General features: G+C 45.7%; 1 pseudogene; it reads right to left on the bottom strand.

Annotated features, from left to right (window-relative positions):
* Window positions 1-1,896: 1,896 nt before the first annotated feature.
* On the bottom strand, window positions 1,897-2,014 carry LOC126413711 (5S ribosomal RNA; annotated as a pseudogene).
* Between the last annotated feature and the right edge of the window lie 4,113 nt (window positions 2,015-6,127).

The following is a 6,127-nucleotide window of genomic DNA, read 5'->3' as shown; positions in this document are numbered from 1 at the left end:
ACGCCATTTACATGAGGCAACAATTCAAAACGAACCTGCAGCCTTATCCATTAGTTCAGAAACTATCTTACCTGCGATAATATTCAAAATAATTAATTTCCTTGTTAGTCTGTGCCATTAGAAAGGGCAGGGGAGCATAGTACCTATTATTTATTGTATGATACAAATCACTCAATATAACGTAATATTGAAATATTTTACCATCTATTTGGTTTCGTTGTTGTGGCGTAATATCTTGGTATTTCTTTCTCTGGAAGAAAAATAGCTTCTAACATGTAGATTATGGTGAGAGTGATTATATATGTGTTTGGCGAGATCCCAGAACTGATTAAATATTCCCGAGCCATTGTTGCAGTGTTGGTATCACACACTGCTCGTTCATCACCATCTCCTTTTTTGTAGCTACTGCTTTCCACTGAGCCTATGAGAAGCTGTCTGAGTCCTTCTTCCAGCATGACTCCTTCCTCCACAGTTGTTTCCCCTCAGATTTTGACATCGTGGTAATTTAGCGGCATCCATGTGAGAGAAAGCGTGTTTCCTGATTCTTCCTAGAAAGCGCGCTCTCGGAATTTTAACAATAAACTTTCCCGTGCTCAACGCATCTCTCGTACGGTTCGCTGCTGAAATTCGATGAGTACTAGAGTTTACCTGTGCGTTCGTAAAAACGAAGGAGGAGGCGTTTTAAACGAAATAGCCGTTGCAACGGACAGGGGTCATTTGAATTAGATAGCTGTTTTATGAACGGTGAAAAATAGTTGTATGAAAATCCATACCTGCACACTACGGTAACTAATTATCACACTGGCACTGCCCATTACTCTTTCTACTGGTGGGAAAACAGGCAGATCCACATCTAGAAATTAAAGTGTCATAAAGTGGTAACTTAATGAAAAATGTAATTACTACTAAACGTTCGAAAGTAAGTGGACATAGGTATTAAGCCTAGCAATTTGCATGTAAATCAGTGCACTATTAAATGTAGAGGCACAAACCCAATCATCGTTCTAATTGCCCGAAGAAATTAGCTCACGGAAACCGTCGAACTCTAAAGCTTCTTGCACGTACCAGTCATCTTGTGCAACGGCGGCAGAAGACTTCCGTTCCAATTCGGGAACGGAAGTCTGAGAAAGAGCGGTCCGTAGAGCCTGTCGGAAGGCACGTAGCACACGAACGAATGTGTGACGTTTCTTGGAGTGTAGGAAACGCGCCATTGCACATCATATGCAACTCAGATAGACGAGTGTGGGCTTGGTGAGTGTCTGAGAGCCGATAATGGTGTATGTGCTTCAAGAAGACGGCCCTCGGTGTGTAAGAACTAAGGAAAAGCAGTCCTGAAATAACAAGTACTGAAGAAGTAGCGGTCCTGTACGCTATACCTCGTGTTTAACTGATGAGACAACACAATATGACCACCTGCTCAGTAACGTGTTGGTCCACTTGGTCCCGTAAATTATGAGCCAGCGGTTTGTGGATGCGAATCTGGGAACCGATGGGTTAAAAAGGTGCGCATTTGGTGGCGAAGACATCAGCGTGGGTTCATTATCGTGCTGCTCAAGCTACTGTAACACGACACTGGGTTAAGACACGGACAGTAATCCTGATGCAAGATGCCATCGCCGTCAGAAAAGACATCAAACATGAAGAGATACAGGTGGTCCGAAATAATATCCTCGTAGCCTAGACAGTCATGGCACTCACTCCGTCTTCAGACCACAAGTGGCCTGCCGGGACCATCCGACCGCCGTGTCATCGTCAGAGGAGGATGCGGATAAGAGGGGCTTGGGGTCAGCACACCACTCTCCCGGTCGTTTTGATGGTTTTCTTTGACCGACGCCACTACTAGTCGGTCGAGTAGCTCCTCAACTGGCATCACGACGCTGAGTGCACCCCGAAAAATGGCAACGGCGCGTGGCGGCCTGGATGGTCACCCATCCAAGTGCTGACCACGCCCGACAGCGCTTAACTTCGGTGATCTCACGGGAACCGGTGTATCCACTGCGGCAATGCCGTTGACAGACAGTCATGGGCCTTTCGATTATTACCACAGGTCCAATGAAAGCCCAGGTAAACGTTCCCCATAGCATAAAACTGACCCCACCACCCTATTTCCGTGGCACTAGGTAGGTTTGGAGCAGCCGTTTGCCTGGATGACGGCTTATCTGAATGCGACCATCGACGTGGTGCAGCAAGAAACATGATTCATGCCACCAGGATACACCGCTCCGTTGTTCCATAGTCCAGTTCCGATGATCCCGTGCTCACCACTGTTGTAGCTGACAACGTCATTGGGCAAGTGGGGTAACTTAGTGATCGTCTGGTGCGGATCCCCATATTGAACAATGAATACTGAACGCTGTGCTCAGAAACACAGCAGTCAGACCTGCCACGGATAGCCACCTCTCTTGTTTTATACAGCAGGCAAGCCTCCGTCCTCTACGCTCTGTGGTAAAGTGTGGACGTTCAACGCCTTGTCACCTATTCGTGGCTTCACTGCCCTACAACCACTTCCCATGGATGCTCACTACAGTAACTTCGCCGTTTCTCATATTCTGTTCCCATGTGCCGGACCATAACGATCTAAATTCTGCCAAAGTCGCTTACGTCGTGAGTTTTCCAACCTTCTACTCGTATCGACGCTAGAATGACCCCTATTCGCCTCTGCTCTACTTATACAGGGTGAGTCACCTAATGTTACCACTAGATATATTTCGTAAACCACATCAAATACTGACGAACCGATTCCACAGACCGAACGTGAGGAGAGGGGCTAGTGTAATTGTTTAAAACAAACCATACAAAAATGCACGGAAGTATGTTTTTTAACACAAACCTACGTTTTTTTTAAATGGAACCCCGTTAGTTTTGTTAGCACATCTGAACATATAAACAAATCGTAATCAGTGCCGTTTGTTGCATTGTAAAACGTTAATTACATCTGGAGATATTGTAACCTAAAGCTGACGCTTGAGTACCACTCCTCCGCTGTTCGATCGTGTGTATCGGAGAGCACCGAATTACGTAGGGATCCAAAGGGAACGGTAATGGACCTTAGGCACAGAAGAGACTGGAACAGGACATTACGTCCACATGCTAACACCTTTTTATTGGTCTTTTTGACTGACGCACATGTACATTACCATGAGGGGTGAGGTACACGTACACACGTGGTTTCCGTTTTCAATTACGGAGTGGAATAGATTGTGTCCCGACATGTCAGGCCAATAGATGTTCAATGTGGTGGCCATCATTTTCTGCACACAATTGCAATCTCTGGGGTAATGAATGTCGTACACGCCACAGTACATCTGGTGTAATGTCGCCGCAGGCTGCCACAATACGTTGTTTCATATCCTCTGGGGTTGTAGGCACATCACGGTACACATTCTCCTTTAACGTACCCCACAGAAAGAAGTCCAGAGGTGTAAGATCAGGAGAACGGGCTGGCCAATTTATGCGTCCTCCACGTCCTATGAAACGCCCGTCGAACATCCTGTCAAGGGTCAGCCTAGTGTTAATTGCGGAATGTGCAGGTGCACCATCATGCTGATACCACATAGTCGACGCGTTTCCAGTGGGACATTTTCGAGCAACGTTGGCAGATCATTCTGTAGAAACGCGATGTATGTTGCAGTGCTCTCCGATACACACGATCGAACAGCGGAGGAGTGGTACTCTAGCGTCAACTTTAGGTTACAATATCACCGGATGTAATTAACATTTTACAATGCAACAAACGGCACTGATTACGTATTTGTTTATATGTTCAGATGTGCTAATAAAACTAACGGGATTCCATTTAAAAAAACGTAGGTTTGTGTTAAAAAACATACTTCCGTGCATTTTTGTATGGTTTGTATAAAACAATTACACTAGCCCCTCTCCTCACGTTCGGTCTGTGGAGTCGGTTCGTCAGTATTTGATGTGGTTTACGAAATATATCCAGCGGTAACGTTAGGTGACCCACCCTGTGTACTTTGCTTACCCGCAACGACTACAAGCGCCATTCGTTCTTGCTGTGGGCAATGGTCACTATACAATGAGATGCCAAAAGTCAGGCGATACCTCCCATCGTCGTGTCGCCGCTTCTTTCGCCCAGTGTAGTGCAGCAACTCGACGTGGCACGGACGCAAGTCGGTGGAAGTCCCCAGCAGAAATAATGAGCCATGCCGTCTCTATTGCTGTGCATAATCGTGGAAGTGTTGCCAAAACAGGATTTGTGCCCTAACTGACCTCTCGATTATGTCTCATAAATGTTAGATACGATTCGTGTCGCGCGATCAGGGTGGCCAAATCATTCGCTCGAACTGTCCAGAATGTTCTTCAAACAGATTGTGAACAACTGTGGCCTGGAGACGTGGGGTATTGTCATCCATAAACATTCCATCGTTGTTTGGGTACATGAAGTCAATAAATGGCAGCAAATGGTCTCCAAGTAGCCGAAAATAACCAGTCATCGGTTCGGTTGGACCAGAGAAACCAGTCCATTCCATTATGGAGCCACCACCATTCATGCACAGTGCCATGTCGACTCGGTCGTTAAGTGAAGGTCGTTGGGCACTACGCTGTCTGTGGTGAGAAGTAATGTCTGAAATTTCGTATTCTCGGCACACTCTTGACCCTGTGGATCTCGGAATATTGACTCCCCTGTCGATTTCCTATATGGAATGTCCCATGCGTCTAGCTCCAACTACCATTCCATGTTCAAAGTCTGTTAATTACCGTCGTGCGCCCATAATCACACCTTTTCAAATGAAACAAATGACAGCTCCACCTATGCGCTGCACTTTTATACCTCATACCTCGTCTGTACGTTATTACTGCCACATACATACGTGCATATCACTGTCCTATGACTTTTTTCACCTCAGTGTGTTTTGGCTCATCAGCGTGTTAACGATCAGCAATGAGTGTGATCTATCATAGTGATTGTACTCCTTTCTGCTACAGCTCTCACTTTTCCGCAAATGGTGCCAAATGTAAAGGATATTCACTTACATAATCCTAAGCCGTTGAAATGACCTGCTCGTATAGTTTAAAGCGCAGTGCGTTACTTTGCGAGACAGAGAGGTGAGCCGGATCCGGTCATATAGAAGTGGCGGATTAACTACTGGCACGTCGGCTTGCCTCACTGTGGTTTTTGGGCGGTTTTCTACTGTCTGTACGCAAATCATTGTCTGGTCCCAAATCTTCGTCTCTGAAAGTACGATACAGAAACAAAATAAAGCACAGAACAAAGCTCAGGGCCTACGCGACCTACAGACAGACGGAACAAACCACTTCATCCCTTGCACAGGCAACGGTAGTGTGACAGAAATGGCATCCGATCACAGATTAAAATAAAATAAATTTGCCAAATCACGAAGACAAAGGGAACATTGCGACGCTAGCAAAAGATAGATTTACGATCGTATCTGTTGTTGAAATCTTTTTTTCGCAGATTGAGATGCCAGCAATTTCGATACTGAATTTACATTCGGTGTGAGTGGCGTGTAACTTTTCACCTATATCTGTACTCCGCCAAGCACTGTATACTGTGAGGCGGATGGGAAATAATGGTAAATATAATCGCCGACTCCCTTTACCCTCCCACACTTTCGCTATGCCAATCGCGGACGAGGCACAGAAAGTAGTCAAGGAATATCGATCCTTTACGTTGCTTCACGCGTATCAAATTAATGCGAGGGCTATTCAGAACGTAGGGTCCAATCGGTCGAGATATGGAAACCACAGTGAAAATCAAATATGCTTTATTTGTAGTAGTTTGCTACACTTTCCCCCTGCTTCTCTACATCGTTGCCACTTCCCGCCATTTCTCTACTCTGGTCTGCAGTTCGTTGTTTGTGAAAAAATAATGTCTTCACAACCTGCAGTTCATGTCAGCAAAGATAAAAATCAGAGGGAGCTAAGTCCGGGCTGTATGGTGGGTGATCAAACACTTCCCATCGAAAACGCTGCAGGGCCATCCCCATTGCTCCTGCAGTGTGTGACTGAGAATTGTCATGAAGAAGAAAATGCATGACAGATATGTTATGTGTAGTTGCATGAAATCAGGCGAAACTCCACAGCCAGCACCCATACTTGTGGGAGATACTATTGTTCGAGGCATATTTATGTGCTCAATGTGTGC

The sequence above is a fragment of the Schistocerca serialis genome, chromosome 7 (assembly GCF_023864345.2).
Source record: "Schistocerca serialis cubense isolate TAMUIC-IGC-003099 chromosome 7, iqSchSeri2.2, whole genome shotgun sequence".
In the NCBI taxonomy this organism is placed as follows: Eukaryota; Metazoa; Arthropoda; class Insecta; order Orthoptera; family Acrididae; genus Schistocerca; species Schistocerca serialis.
The sequence above is the reverse complement of the archived record's forward strand: the minus strand, read 5'-3'. Positions and strand labels throughout refer to the sequence as shown.